Here is a 17,008-nt window from a genome sequence, read left to right on the forward strand (position 1 = left end):
TTCAATTTATTTCATTTTTATTTGTATAGCGTCTAATACAACAAATGTTGTCTCTAGGCGCTTACCAGAGCCCAGAACATGACCCCCGAGCAATTATTACATAAACAGTGGCAAGGAAAAACTCCCCTTTAGGAGGGAAGAAACCTTGAGCAGGACTAGGGGGGACCCTCCTCCCGAAAGCCAGGAGGGTAATCGTGGGCAAATCCGTATTGGGAGGATTTAGCCGAAGATAATTGTTTGTTAACCATTTTTGAATGGAATCTACACAATTTAATAAATTAGCTAGCACCCCGATCTCCAACTCATGAACTGAACAGTATAGCTGGATATCATAAGCATAAAAGTGGTAAGATACATTTCCAAAAATGCTTATAAGCCTTCCAAGGGTGAACAAATATAATATAAACAAAATCGGTGCCAGCACTAAGCCCTGAGGAACACCACAAGAAAGAGTTTTAGAATCCGACTCATAATTATTAACCCAGAAAATAAATGTTCTGCCATTGAAATAAGAACTAAACCACTCTAGCACTGTTCCAGATATCCCAAAGTCATTTTGAAAATGCTGAATCATGATTAGGCCCAAGGAGAAAATTAAGTTTAAAGTGTGACCGTTTTCATGCGTTGGGCCTGATGCATGCTTAAGTTAAACTAAAATGTTAAAAGAGTCAGTTAAATCTACAGTATAAGCTTAGATGCGATAGTACAGGTGGTGTTATCAACATGTATGTTGAAATCACCACCACAATGTGACTTAGTTGAGGATCAGGTCACATTTTGTGGAAACACAAAACCAGTAACTTTGATTAGTGACATTTATACATAACGAACATGTCATTTTAGACGGGTCTAAAGTTTGACTGTTGTACAAATGCAAACAGAGCCAGAACATTCTGCTTCCTGTTGACTTTTATTTTGGAATACATATTTAGTCAAAGAAAATCTACCATCACCAAATGCAATATAATAATGATTAAATTACACTGAAATCTGACAAAAGTTACTTTTATTTCAGTAAAAATCCCTTAAATAAATCCAGCATACAGTAAATAGCATCAAATACAGTAAAACTCTGGTCCATCCTTGTCTGGTTTTCCGTTGAAATACTTCTGATAAAACCAATAAATCCATAATAGTGATCAGACTGAAACATTTTCGTCACACCAAACCCCCACAGCATGAAAAAATTAAACCACTCGAATGATTACGAGAGACTGTGGGGGATAATGTGAAATGCCTCCATCTCCAACATACATGCATGTCAGCAGAGCCAGAGAGGATGGAGTGGAGTTCCCTCCCACTGGAAACCAGTTGCTCTATCAGGAACCAGACTGGGCAGGAGCCGTTACGCCGCCATGACAGCAGCTGCCTGTAAGACACAAACACAGCAGACAGACATCAACTCCCAGAGCCACGTTTACATGGGAAGTTTAATTCCTCTTTAATTCAGAATTAAAATGGGGTACAGAGGGTACGTTTCAGTTCAAGGATTACAGGAAGTTCCAGGAGGAAACCTCTTCTGTTTAAAAAGGAACTGTAAGTTTTTCACAAAACTGAATCTGGACAAACCAGCAGACTTCTGCAGCAATCAGTGTGTTTACATGGGAGGTTTAATTCCTCTTTAATTCAGAATTAAAATTAAATCCGACTTAAAATGATTAAAAATGATCATGTAAACACCTAATTCCGAATGAAAATGGCCATTCCGAATTAAACTTAATTCCGAAGTAAGTGGCTGGTTTATTCCGATTTTAAATCTGAATAGAATAATTCTGTGATCATGTTTACACTCATTCCTCTTTAAATTAATTCTGGTCTTTCTTTCTGCTCGTTCCCTCGCCCGTCTGTCTCCATGACGCTTATATTCTACGCTGGGCTGGTTTTCCAAACAAAGTTTCAAGATGCAGCAGCAGTAAACGCTGGTCAAGAGCAGAGACCATTTATTTAATAAATAGAAATAATTAAAAGAACAGATGGAAACAGGAAACATCAAAATTGTGAGCTTTTCAAAGTTGTAGCAGCTAAGTTAGTTTTTCTTCCGGTAGTTTAACTTCCGGTCCCCCCCCTATCCAATCAGAACCTTCCCAACCCCCAGACCTGGAGAGGAATTGGAGAAAGCTGATCAAAGCTGATCAGTGTTTTCCATGTAAACCTCAATTCAGAATTACTTAATGACATATTTCATTCTAATTTTAATTAATTAATGACACATTTAATTAATTAATGATATATTTCATTCCCATTTTAATTAATTAATGATGTATTTATTTATTTAATTTTGGCACAAAAAATCCTCCATACAAAAACACGCGGATTGTAAAACATTAATGCAAAATTAATGGCAAAATCGAAAATCTGCAGCACACATGGGCGTATTGAACCGTGGAGGGCGAACCGAACGGTAGAGAACCGTTGCATCCCTAATACACACACATTCTCTCAAGCACACACATATATATATATATATATATGTATATATATATATATATATATATATATATATATATATATATATATATATATATATATATATATATATATATATATATATATATATATTTATGTGTATATATATATATATATATATATATATATATGTATATGTATATATATGTATGTATTCATACATGTACACATACGCACACATAGCTACACACACACACCTAGCCACACAAACATATACACTTGTACACGCACACATACAGCCACTTAAGTCATATTCATATACACACACATACACACACATAGCCACATACACATACACAGCCACACAAACACATACGTACACACCCACACAAATACATACACACATACACACACAAATAGCCACACAGACATGTACATACACACGCACGTATACATATACATACACACACACACACACACACACACATAGTTATATACATACACATAAACGCATACACACACATAGATATATACACTGGGTGGTTCAGTTTTTGTAGTTTTTGGGGTTAGTTAGCGGTAGCTTAGCTCAGACCGTATTCGGATCTCGAGATTTGGGTCGATTGCTGCTCGTGTTTTGATCGGCTCCGTGTCGGTTTTGTGTTTTGTTTGTGGTTTTTGTTGCAGATTTCCAGTGCTTGACGTGTGCCTCCGTGTGTTCCTGCTTCCTGGATTGGCAGTGGATGTCACCCCCCCCCCCCCCAAAAAAAAATAAAATAAAAATCACTGGGTTTGTATGTGTATATGTATGTATGTGTATGCGTACTGTATGTATGCATACATATATATATATATATATATATATATATATATATATATATATATATATATATATATATATATATATATATATATATATATGTATATGTACTAAATATAGTAATAATTCACATATGTACGCCTCAGGTTTCTACCGGCATGGTATTAACCATTAATATGTGCGCAGACAAGGTAAAAAAAACTACAAAAAAATTAAAAAAATTGCGACATGATACAGGTGTGTACCGATTTTTGTGCATGCATGTCAAACCGTATTGTGGGGCTTGAGGCACAAAGTTTTCTAGGGGGCGCTGTTGAGCCATTTTGCCACGCCCATTAATGCAAACCATTAAATATGCAAAATTTGGTGATTTTTGGGGCATGTTTAGGGGAGCAAAAAGGCCTTCCTTTCGTCAGAAGAAAGAATAAAAAAAAATACATTCCTACAGATACAATAGGGCCTTCGCACTGTAAGTGCTCGGGCCCTAATTAAAAGAGTTGGTGCTGACGTACTACATGAGCATAATCACTGAAGGAGCTGGATGCAAGCACACACGAACACAGACTTATTTTCTGCTGAGGCATCCTGTCAGCACTGCTCTTGATGATGATTAAACTGAACACAACTGAATGAAGAGGAAAAACAAATTCCCGTTTCTCCAAGTTAATTTGATTGATTTTAAGGGCTTTTAAACCTTTGAGTGATGAAGGAGGAACATCAGGTACAAAGTTTGCCAAAGTTTTTTTTTTTTCTGTTTCACTTGTACTCTCCCCAATCTGGCCCAGGATTTCTCATCAAGCGGCTTTTGGAGATCTTGCTCCCATGCAGGTTTTATTTTAAGTTTAGACCATTTAATCGATAAATATGCCTAAATATATATTAAACTGAACATTTTTCATCTTAGTTCTCCAGCTAACGGATAGTTAATACTAATATATCTGTGTCTCTGCTCTCTCTGTTCTTCATCCTCTCCTTCCTATGTTCCTATAGCCTACTTCCCTCTTAAAGGGGAGTGTTTAACCTGACATTGTTTATGTAATAAATGATTGGGGGTCATGTTCTGGTCTATGGAAAGATCCTGGAGACAATTTCTGTCGAAATATGTAAGGTTTCTCCTGAAAGCTACTTCTCAGCTCAACAGCCTGATCGCTGGGGAATGTAGACAGTTATGTAAGTTTTGATTTGTAACACTCATAACATAATTTTGCCAGTTACACAATGCGTCATGATTCAAACCTGTGGTCACTCTCCAGTATATAATAGTCTCTCCACATGTGATCTAGCATTAATTTGTCCACCGAACAATGACACTCATCCCACCTGCAAAGGTAATCAGCCAACTTTGGTAATCTCAGATCATTTGCAAAGCTTGCCAGCAGTGCCTGCTGGGAGCTGAACAGGCAATCAGCCAGTTGGGTATTTGCTTTTGGTTTATGGCAGATGGAATGGTGGCATTTTGATTGGATTAGGGATTAAAGGTCACAAGGAAGCATTTAAAAGGCTCCTGCTCAACTTCTGGCTAATCACTCCTCCACAGCTGTGAGTCGGAGTTGTCGGCGGCGCCCACACATCACCACTGTCACGGCTGCTGTCTCCGTGTTCTCGGTGACAGTCTTACCCACCCAGCCAGTAATCCCCTTCAACAAAGTTTGTGGTAAGCTGACGGCATGGGAAGAAGATAAATTAGGATTTTATTTTTTCCTCTATTTTTACGCTGTTATGAAAAACTGAGGAAAGCACAGTGGTTCCTGTCACATGAAAAAGTTAGAAGTGCATCTTCTAATTGTATGTTTTTCTGTAAAAAACACAACAATAATGAAACATAAACTTGGTAATAGTGCGTCTCGGATAAACGACAATACAACTTTTTTCACCATGTCAGTATTCAAATAACAAAAAAAAAAAAGGCAAAAAAAGATGAAGAAAAAAAGTGGTTAATATTAGAGACAGCCATGTTTCAACGGCGTGTAGATCCACCTTCAGCAGCTGGAACTCTCAACAGATGTTTCCTTAAGGAGGAACCCCAGATGTTTCCTGTCTAACTTCTTCAGTGTATCATGGGTTGTGAAGGGGTTCAATTCAATTTTCAATTCAATTTTATTTATATAGCGTCTAATACAACAGATGTTGTCTCCAGACGCTTTCCAGAGACCCAGAACATGAACATAAACATAAACATAAACCCCCGAGCAATTATTACATAAACAATGGCAGGTAAAAACTCCCCTAGTGGGAGAAAAGCCTTAAGCCAAACAGTGGCAAGAAAAACTCCCCTTTAGGAGGGAAGAAACGGGATGACCGGGGGTGGGGACCGCAGGCAGGTAGAAGCAGCAACGGGATGACCGAGGGTGGGGGCTGCAGGCAGGTGGAAACAGCAACAGGATGACCGGGGGTGGGGACCGCAGGCAGGTGGAAGCAGCAGCGGGATGACCGGGGGTGGGGACCGCAGGCCAGCACACAGCTCCTGAAGCTCCGGCCCAATCAGCAAGCCCCAGGTTAGGTGCAGGATCAGGGAAAGGTTGAGAAGGGGCAGGGCCAGGGAGAGGAGTCTTGAAGGACAAATCTCTCCCCCGCCTGACCGGGCCGTTACCCTGCCCCTCTCACTCCCACGCCTCTGGTTCTGGTCATTCTTCTTTCCGTTGCTTGAGTTCTTTGAGGATTTGGAAATTCACTTCTACACAGCCCCCTGAAGGTCCCACCACAACATCTCTGTCCGGTTCAGGTCTGGACTTTGACCGTGAATCTTTTATGTTTCAGTATTCTGGTATAGATCTACTGCTGTGTTTGGGATAATTTCCTGTCACAGGACCCAGTTTCAGTCAAACTTTAGCTGTTCGACAGATGTCCTCAGTCTAGGATAGATTGGAGTTCATACTGGAAAACAAGCCCGGATCATCATCCCTCCACCACCGTGCTTGACAGCAGGCAGAGCTGTTTCTACTGAAATGCTGTATTTGTTTTTTCGTCCTCCATCATCTCTACTCGGATCTCCTGGAGCCTTTCCTAGCTCTCTTGGGACAGGTAGGGGTGCATGTGCAGCCAGACAACCGCAGACCCCGTTTAGGAACAACAATTAACCTGACATACATGGTCTTAGACTGATACAGGAAGCCAGACCACTTGGAGAAAACCCACAGGGAGTAGTAAATGGAGGACATGTAAGCTGGTTCTGGACATTAAGACCAAACAACCCCAATTTGGTCTCATGTGTCCACAGTTACATGATGTCTTTTAATTCGGAATTAATTATTCCGAATTAAATAATTCAGAATTAGGTCTGGGGGTTGGGAATGTTCTGATTGGATAGGGGGGCGGACTGGAAGTTACGTCTACCGGAAGAAAAACAAACTTGCTTAGCCGCTACAACTTTGAAAAGCTCACAATTTTGATGTTTCCTGTTTCCATCTGTTCTTTTAATTATTTCCAGGTCCTCCAAGCTATTTATTAAATAAATGGTCTCTGCTCTTGACCAGCGTTTACTGCGTGCTGCCATCTTGAAACTTTGTTTGGAAAACAAGCCCAGCGTTAAATAAGCGTCATGGAGACAGACGGGGGAGGGAACGAGCAACGCAGAAAGACCGGAATTAATTTAAACAGGAATGAGTTTATACATGATCGCGGAATTATTCTATTCAGATTTAAAATCGGAATAAACCAGCCACTTATGGCCCTTTTGCACTAGTCACGCTTCACCTCGGTTCTACCCGCCACGGCCCCGTTTTGCCCTTTTGCACTAGGGCTGAGACGGGTAGAGCCAATCCAAGCCGATACATTTTTCTGTAACCATTCTAGCGAGGTTCTATCAGGGCTGAGCAGGGACTATTTCTGACGTCACCACCCTCCGCGCCAGTGATTGGTCGGGGGGCGGGGCCGTCACCACCCTCCACGCCTCTGATTGGTCGGGGGCGGGGCCGTCAGACGTTTGAATCAGGAAGCGGGAGTCAGCGCGAGGCGACTCGCGGCTCGCTGCAATTTTATTATACAGCACAAACGTCTGTTTGGTGATCCAACTCTGAGGTGCAGATGTTCATAAACCTGGTGGCTGTCGAGAAAATCAAAAAAGGGATGTAGACGGGCTGTTTTTTTCTCAGCCGCTCGCGGCTCCAGGTGATTTCTCATCTACGCCGACACAAACAAAGGTTTTGCGCAATCGAGTACGTCACAGCAGCTTCACCCCAACCCCCCCACTTCTCCCCTGACTGTGCAAAAACACACGGGTGGAGCCGCGCCGAGCCGAGCCGGGCGGAGGCGAGACTAGTGGAAAAGTGGCATTACTTCAGAATTAAGTTTAATTCGGAATGGCCATTTTCAATCGGAATTAGGTGTTTACATGGTAATTTTTACTCATTTTAAATCAGATTTAATATTAATTCTGAATTAAAGAGGAATTAAACCTCCCATGTTAACACACTGATTGCTGCAGAAGTCTGCTGGTTTGTCCAGATTCAGTTTTGTGAAAAACTTCAGTTCCTTTTTAAACAGAAGAGGTTTCCTCCTGCAACTTCCTGTAATCCTTGAACTGAAACGTACTCTCTGTGATCCTATGGAGGCAGTGCGTACTTAATATTGCACATATGAATTATTTTTTTTTGCGTAATTTTTGTTGAATAAATAATTGCATGGTGAAAAAGTTATTACATTGTTTTACACAGAAACAAAACAAATACATGGGATAACAATTAATAGGGAGTACTGATTTTGCATGTGACTGTATTTCCTAAACTGTTTTTGACTGTTGAGTTTCATTTTCAGACAGTTGAACCTGAAAATAATTACCCTGTTGTCGTAAACAAACAAACCCTCCGGACTCCGTGAAGGAAGTAAAGCATCTGTGAGCACAATAAACTTCTCCCACTTTGAGCAGAGAGACGGAGGACGTGAGTGACGAATGTCTTGCATTAACTCTGTTGTTTATGTTTCCCCTCCGAAGATGTGAAATAACCCTATTAAATCAAGCACTCACATGGCCATTAATCTCAATGCAGCTCAGTCGTCCCTCAGAGCTAATGGGGTTTAGATTTGCATGAGGCGAGTTTACCCAAAAAGCTTCGCCTAAGAGGATTGCTGTTCAGACAGAGAGCTTATTGTCACACTTGTTCGTAGACGTGGATTAACGATACCGGGCCCGCAGAACCCCACCGACTGTGGCGGCGAAGTTCCCCTTCACTGGCTTGGATCTCTGCACGGGGACGGAGATTAAGACGCCCTGCCGCCTGCAGAGAACGTTACATTCGTCTAATTTCTACCAGCAAGTTACCGCTGCAAGTTTGTGAGCCAGCCATCTTAACCCTTGTGCTGTCTTCGGGTTAAGGAAGGAGGAAGAGAAGAAGGGAGGAAAGAAGGAAGGAAGAAAGGAAGAATGAAAAGAAGGAAAGAAAGAAGGAAGGAAGGGAGAAAAGAAGGATGGAAGGAAGGAAGAATGAAAAGAAGGAAAGAAAGAAGGAAGGGAGAAAAGAAGGATGGAAGGATGGGAGAAAAGAAAGGAAGGAAGGAAGGAAGGAAGGAAGGAAGGAAGGAAGGAAGGAAGGAAGGAAGGAAGGAAGGAAGGAAGGAAGGAAGGAAGGAAGGAAGGGGAGAAAACAAGGACAGAAGGAAGGAAGGAAGGAAGGAAGGAAGGAAGGAAGGAAGGAAGGAAGGAAGGAAGGAAGGAAGGAAGGAAGGAAGGAAGGAAGGAAGGAAGGAAGGAAGGAAGGAGGGAAGTAAGAAAGAAGGGAGAAAACGAGGAAAGAAGGAAGGAAGGGAGAAAAGAAGGAAGAAAGGAAGAAAGGAAGGAAAGAGGAAGGGAAGGAAGGAAGGAAAGTGGAAGGGAAAAATGAAGGAAGGAAGGAAGGAAGGAAGGAAAGAGGAAGGGAAGAAGGAAGGAAAGAAGGAAGGAAGGGAAAAAAGAAGGAAGGAAGGAAGGAAGGTAGGAAGGAAGGAAGGAAGGAAGGAAGGAAGGAAGGAAGGAAGGAAGGAAGGAAGGAAGGAAGGAAAGTTGAAGGGAAAAATGAAGGAAGGAAGGAAGGAAGGAAGGAAAGAGGAAGGGAAGAAGGAAGGAAAGAAGGAAGGAAGGGAAAAAAGAAGGAAGGAAGGAAGGAAGGTAGGAAGGACGGAAGGAAGGAAGGAAGGAAGGAAGGAAGGAAGGAAGGAAGGAAGGAAGGAAGGAAGGAAGGAAGGAAGGAAGGAAGGAAGGAAGGAAGGAAGGAAGGAAGGAAGGAAGGAAGGAGAATTAGGTCATTTTGACCCAAAGACAGTACAAGGGTTAACAGGAAAAACCAGGAAGTGTTTTTCTTGGAGATGGTAGGCAGAAAGAGAGAATCCGCCACGTTAACTGTGATCCAGCGTTGTCTCAAACAGCTCCATGCTCTTCAATATTTCTTTTATTTATTTAATTTTTGTCATATAATCACAGCCGCTCCTGATTCTTGCTCTGTGTTGTCAACTTAGCTTTTTACATGATTTGAATAAGCTTCTTTGAGAGTGAGCGTCTCTGCTGTGTTTCACAGTGACTAAAGCAGCTTTGGAGGCTAAAAATAACATTTCCACAGCATTAAGTCTTCAATATTTATCAGTAGGAAAAGGTGCTTGAAATGTGGCTTACAGTGTATTCATGCTGAAAGTCAGAATGAAAAAAGTATTACACAAGTTCTGCCAAACTGCTGGTAGATCAACACACACACACACACACACACACACACACACACACACACACACACACACACACACACGGCAGAAACATCTGATTGCTTGATGTGTGATCAGTCTCATGTTACTCAGCATGTGCACTTCAGAGAGTTTGTCTGGTTTTGGTGGTGCCTGATGAATCCGTGCCTGCTTGCAGCCGTCCCCTGTTTTCTGATTTACCTACAGTTTTATTAGGATGACTTTATCATCTTAAATGTGACCGAACGAACAACATATATGCATGGAATAGTGTTCCTGTACATAAAATGCCCAGGTTTTAGGGTACTGAGACAGCCTCCTTCGGGAGTTTTTTCAAACATCGGCTCTCTATGATGTCACACTGGGCAGTTTCAGAGTATAGACGGAATGGGCATGACGTCACAGATGCGAGTTCACAGCGGGTTACACCCACTGAGTGTCAGAAAGACTGAGCGTCAGAAAGACTGAGTGACAGCGTAAACTTTCAGTTTGAGCAACTGGAAAACATCTAAAATGGGAAAGAGCTGTTGTGTGATCGACTGTACTCATAGATTTAGCAAGAAATCTGAGTTATCGTTTTACAGACTGCCGAAAAATAAGCTTAAGAGAGACAAATGGATCGATGCAAATTGCAGAAACAACTGGATTCCAGGCACCGAAACGTGGATTTGCGGTTCCCATTTTGTATCAGGTAATGTTGGATTTTTGGGTAGCTAACGTTAAACGGTCAAATCATAAAGTTCGTTGTCCTCATCACTTTAATTTCACCAACAAATCCTGCCTTGAAGTCGGACCAAGCGTCAAGACTTTTGTATGCCTTCAAGCTTTGCTTCATGTATTTCTTGAGCGTAGAAATTAAGTACATCAGGAAACTGGATTTGTGCAGCTCCCGAAGCTCCGGCCTCCAAACATGCACAAAAGAGAAAAAAGCGGGCCAGCAAAAGAAACTACAGGTACGACAAAAATGATGGCTATGAGATACTTATAAAAATAAAAATGGACATGGAGAACAGAGGAAGGCAAAAGGAGAGGAGAAGAAGGGTGAGAGGCACCGCCAAGTGGATCATGTCGGTGCCCCCGACATCCTGCCTTGAAGTCGGACCAAGCGTCAAGACTTTTGTAAGCCTTCAAGCTTTGCTTCGCGTATCTCCCCGGTGTAGAAATGAAGTACATATAAATATCATGAAATTGGATTTGTGGCCAAATATTAATGTCCATGGACCACTGGTTCTTGGGGTAACTGTACCAAACATTAATGTCCATGGACCACTGGTTCTTGGGGTAACTGTACCAAATATTAATGTCCATGGACCACTGGTTCTTGGGGTAACTGTACGGGTCACTGTCAAGTCCAACTGCCTTTAATTTAAGCCGATAATCAGCTGTTACCCCATCTTTTCCACAGTTTCCCCTACTAGTTGCAGCCATTTTTGCTGATGTTTTGCCACTCAGTGCGAGTAAGGTGGCTGGTCCAGTGGGAAAGTGACGTCAATGCATTCCCTCTATTGTCATGTTCTCCAAGCCACAGGACCGACACGGATCTGGAAAAAAAACTCCAAAGCTCAAAGTTGTGGTTTTTCCAGCGTTAGAAACCTGTGTGAGCCACAGGGGGTAAGTAAAATGTCTGTGCAGGCTGTGCAACTAACCCTAACCCAACGTCAGCTAAAAGTCACTACTTCTTGATTCCACCATCAAATCAACATGATATCGGTATATCCTGCTGGTGACGTCTGACGGCAGCTCTGCAGATATTTCAGCGGGGGATCCGCTGAAGGAGCAGGTAGCCACCACTGACTTTGAAGGACATACAGTACAGTGGTCGTGTTCCAGCCAGCTTCCCGAACAACAAGGCTGCACTGAGAAAAAAAAAAGCTTCCAAACCGTTCTTCACAGACCAAAGAGTTACATGACCTAATGCTTGGTCCATTGTTTTCCAGCTTGTCTTTGCAACATGGAAGCGAGCAGAAAGAGAAAAGGAGGCTTCAAAGGAATGCAGAAACAGACGGCAATGTCACACTTCTTCTTCAACAGTCTTAAACTTATTCACTTCAAAATTCAAAAGAAAATAATTGATAAACGTGTTTGTTTTTTTAATTCAATACCTGTAAGAAAGAAACGAGAATACTTTCTGTTTATTTATCCCAGACTAGAAGTGCTGTCATGAAGTGCAGGAGAAGATATAGTTCATCATTTTCATTTCACTTTATTTTCCCAGTGATTTTTCAACGGTTTTATCAGGGCTGTGAAACAAGCTTGTCAGTGAGTCCTCTGCCAGTCCTCCTCAGGGTTGAGCGGATGTTGCCGTTACGATTTCTAATCAGGGGGAAAATGAGCGATTGGTTTGGCTTAGAAAGGATTACAAAAACTGATGAAATGTAGCTGTGAGGGCCAATGTTCAAAAGTCTTTGATTAAAAAAGTACATGAAGAAGAGCTATAGGCTTCGTAAGGTCTCAGAAGTTGTCACACGGATTCTCAAGTAAATCGTCAACGTGAACTGGGAGAGCTGGGCGAGCTGCTACAGGATGATGCGTTTTTCTGACCTCGCAAAACCGCATAAGCTACTACTACTACTACTGTCAGACTTTAGCAGACGCTTTTATCCAAAGCGACTTATATCTGAGAGAAAAACATAAGCAAGAAATCACATACATGTAGGAAGGTCCGTGCTGGTCAGACTGCTGTGAGTCCAGTTGGACACAGGTATTGCCATGCCAGTACTAAAATTTTATTTTATTTTTTATTTTTTCCGCTCAACTCAATGCATTTCAGAGCAAATGAGAATCATGAGGTCGAAGGAACTGCCCAAGGAGCTCAGAGACTGAATTGTGGCAAGGCACAGATCTGGCCAATGTTACAAAATAATTTCTGCAGCACTCAAGGCTCCTAAAAGCACAGTGGTCTCCATAATCCTTATATGGAAGAAGTTTGTGACGACCAGAACTCTTCCTGGCCGTCCAGACACACTGAGCAATCGTGGGAGTCTTGGTGAGAGAGGTAAAGAAGAACCCACAGATCACTGTGGCTGAGCTCCAGATATGCAGTAGGGAGATGAGAGAAAAAAGTCAACGATCACTGCAGCCCTCCACCAGTCAGGGCTTTTTGACAGACTAGCCCGACGGAAGCCTTTCCTCAGTGCAAGACATGAAAGCCTGCATAGAGTTTGCCAATAAACACATGAATGACTCCCAGACTATGAGAAATACAATTCTCTGGTCTGATGAGACCACGATTGAACTTTTTGGTGTTAATTCTAAGGGATATTTGTGGAGAAAAGCAGGTACTTCTCATCACCTGCCCAATACAATCCCAACAGTGAAACATGGTGGTGGCAGCATCATGCTATGGGGGTCAGGACGACTGATTGCAATTGAAGGAAAGATCAATGCGGCCAAGTACAGAGATATCCAGGCAGAAAACCTCTTCCAGAGTGCTCAGGACCTCAGACTGGGCCGAAGGTTCACCTTCCATCAAGACAAAGACCCTAAACACACAGCTAAACTAACAAAGGCGTGGCTTTGAAACAACTCTGTCCATTCTTGACTGGCCCAGCCAGAGCCCTGACCTAAACCCAATTGAGCATCTCTGGAGAGATTTGAAAATGACTGTCCACCAACATTCACCTTCCAATCTGACCGGACAGGAGAGGATCTGCAAGGAAGAATGGCAGAGGATCCCCAAATCCAGGTGGAAAAAACTTTTTGCATCACTCCCAAGAAGACTCATAGCAAATGTCTTCAATGAAACAAAGGAGTCTGGACACTTTCCCTAACCACTGTATTATTTTCATCCCAATCAATTCAAGTGTCAGCAAAATAAAGCGCTGATCTGCAATATACGTATTTGTACTTTCAGCTACTGAAAGAACAAGGTTCTGAGGGACACATCCCTTTCTGATGGTTCTCCATGTAGGATCTAGACCCCAGAATTATGGCTGGTTTCCAAAGATGCTTCAACTGACAAACGGTAGCACAATGGTTTTTAAAGGGGAACACACACACGGGGAACTCAAACAATGAGGAGAGACCTTTTTTTTTTAATTTTGCTTCGTGGTTTTCCTTATCACATCAGGATCATCTGATCTGATGACATGAACAAAAACGTGTGAACCAGGATCACGCATGTGCTAAAATTTACCCTGGCGGTCGGAGTTATCGATTTAAAACCTGCTCAGGGAAGAAAAACCATGTTAATGGTCACTAACCATGTCTTCAGCACCTAATCGGTTTGAAGAAATGTCTTGATCAATGGTCGTTGACCTCAGCTGTCTCAGAGGATTAAAGTCCACTTTCTTCCCGTGTTGGCTGTGCTGCACGTGGATATTGTGTGAAGCGATTTGAATGGTCTCTTTTTCATTTGCTACCGGTTTAATGCATTTATTACAGTAAAAGCTGAACCATTTCATCTGTATCCTTACTATGTTATTATTAGGGCCCGAGCACTGACAGTGGGAAGGCCCTATTGTGTCTGTAGGAATTTTTTATTTTTTCCTCGTTTTTATTTTTCAGATGAAACGAGGGCCTTTTCGCCCCCTAAACGTGCCCCAAAAGTCACCAAATTTTCCAAGCCAGGCCTGGCAAGAAATCTGATATTTAATGGTTTGCATTAATGGGCGTGGCCTAATGGCTCAACAGCGCCCCCTAGAAAACTTTGTGCCTCAAGCCCCACAATACGGTTTGACGTACATGCAGGAAAATCGGTACACACCTGTATCATGTTGCAACTTTTTTTTTTTTTTTTTTTCTTACCTTGTCTGCACACATATTAATGATTGATACCATGACGGTAGAAACCAAAGGTATATATATGTGCATTATTACTATATTTAATATATATACATATATATACGCATACATATGCGTACACATACATAGATATACACATACAAACCCAGTGATTATTTATTTATTTATTTATTTTTTTTTGGGGGGGGGGGGGGTGGGGGGGGCGACGACATCCACTGCCAATCCAGGAAGCAGGAACACACGGAAACACACGTCAAGCACTGGAAATCTGCAACAAAAAATGTCGCAACTTAAAGAAAAGTCTCTTGGCGCCATGGCCGAAACCGAACAGGAAGTCAGCCATTTTGAATTGAGTGTGTAATTTTGGCGCAATTTATGCCATTTCTTTGGACGCTTCTTCGCCCGAACCATAACGTGCATCCAGGTGTGTTATACATCAAATTGTGCGTGTCGATCCTTCGACAATGCGCATTACTTTTCTCAGTCAAAAGTGTTACCGTGGCAACCAACCAAAAGTGCGCCCCCCCTTCATATGATTGGTCCATATCTGATAGTTCCTACTTTCTGCCATAACTTTTGAATGGTTTGGTATAGAGAGTCGTGGGTGGTGTCATCCACTAAAATGTCTAGGCCTGAAGAATCTACATGCAAGTCATACAAGCTTCCAGTGCAGCCTGAACGTGCACAAGGGTGCGAGGGCCCGTTAATCGCTGCTTGCAGCTTTAATTCTGCTTGTTACTGATACCTATCAGGTTTCCAGGAGTCTGGACAACCCGCTCCCTCAACGAGCATAAGGACAATATGAGAGCAGAGGCAGAAACAGCATTCATATGGGAATGAGTGTCAGGGTGCAATTACAGCATTATTTAGAGTGCAATAAAGAAACAGGCTATAGATTTTAGAGCAGAAGTGGCTCCCAAGCTATTTCTGTCACTGTCAACCTAATTAAACTGGCGTATTGTCCCTGCTGTTGTCTTTGATTCCTCTGCTGCAGTTGCTTTGCTGCTCTGTCGCACTCTCCTTGGTCGGTTTGTCCTTCTGACTCTCGCTGTCAGTCTTCGGTTAAAAAAACGATGTGAATTCATACTGCGTATATGCTGACATTCGCTACAGTCCCAGCATGTATGTTTAAAACCCTTCTTGCACATTATTGTCCAGATCTTTGATGTTATTTTGAACTGAGCTCTAAGTGTTTCTTCTGTCACACTCCGTGCTAAGTTACCTTTTTGGAGTAGTATAGTAATAGAAGTATTGTAATCGCAAGGATTAAAATAGCATCTTCTTATACATAACGTTGGGGTGTTGGCTGCAGAGCGACGCAGGTGACTTCACTTGGCCGTAACACTTTATTGGTGTCCGCCCTCTGTGCCAGTCACATGACACTCTGACCCAGACGCGTTAACAATACACCAGGGGACTCATGTACAAAGAGTGCGGCACACAAAAAAGTGCGTACGCCACTTTCTACGCACTACGCTTATCTAAAGTTAGGACAAAAACTTTTGGCGAGACATTGCTCCACTACTCTGGTCCTCACCTGTGGAACAGCCTGCCAGAGAACCTCAGGGCCACAGAGACTGGTGACATTTTCAAAAAGAGGCTCAAGACCTTCACTTTTAGTTTATTAGTGTGGTTTAATTTTTATTTTCTTTACTTATTTTCAATTATTTTATTATATATATATATATATATATATATATATATATATATATATATATATATATATATATATATATATATATATGACCAGATGTGTCTTTTTAACCATGAGTGTGTGAGTTTTTCTATGTTAAATGTTGATTTTATTATGTAAAGCACTTTGCGTTACTTTGTGTATGAAAAGTGTTATATAAATAAGGTCTGATTTGCTTTGATTTGATCAATTCATAAAGTACAAAGTTAACCCTCACTTTTGAGATCATCTCAGAACCTCGGTTTGGAGCTAAGAAGTGGCTGCTCATGAATGTTTTCATAAATGTTGAATGCAAATGAGAATCCTGATTTTGTGGAGCGCTTCTATTCAGCACTGGTTCATTTTGCATCTACTAATTAGTTTTTTAGAGGTTAAAGAATCATCGCTAACATCTTTTGAACTTGTATTGTGATAAAACCCACAATGAATAAATAAAAATGCATTTTGTCGTGACCTCAGTCTTACAAGCTCAACACTTTTAGCCGTTGTTTCCAAATAAAGATGACGTGTTGCGACAGTTTCCTTCAAAACTGACCCCAGATAACCTTCCTGTGCTTCTGATTAAACTTTCATTTACATGTCAGTTTTGTTTTTGTTCGTCAAATGAAAGTTTGAATATCAAACTACATTCATGCTTTTGCTCCATTCTCTTTCTGTTATTATTCTCAGGCTGAACAATGTGCCCAAAGTTACAATCAGGATATAAA

At 41.7% G+C, this 17,008-nt stretch overlaps 1 protein-coding gene across 1 annotated transcript in view; it reads right to left on the reverse strand.

The window, feature by feature from the left end:
• Nucleotides 1–891: 891 nt before the first annotated feature.
• The window catches only part of tsnare1 (T-SNARE Domain Containing 1), a 190,405-nt gene continuing 174,288 nt past the window's right edge, over nt 892–17,008 (reverse strand). Inside the window, exon 11 of the mRNA XM_061714611.1 lies at nt 892–1,369. The gene's annotated coding sequence lies outside the window, so the exon portion shown is untranslated. The remainder of the gene's footprint in view (nt 1,370–17,008) is intronic.

This window comes from Cololabis saira, chromosome 3 (assembly GCF_033807715.1).
Source record: "Cololabis saira isolate AMF1-May2022 chromosome 3, fColSai1.1, whole genome shotgun sequence".
NCBI lineage: Eukaryota > Metazoa > Chordata > Actinopteri > Beloniformes > Belonidae > Cololabis > Cololabis saira.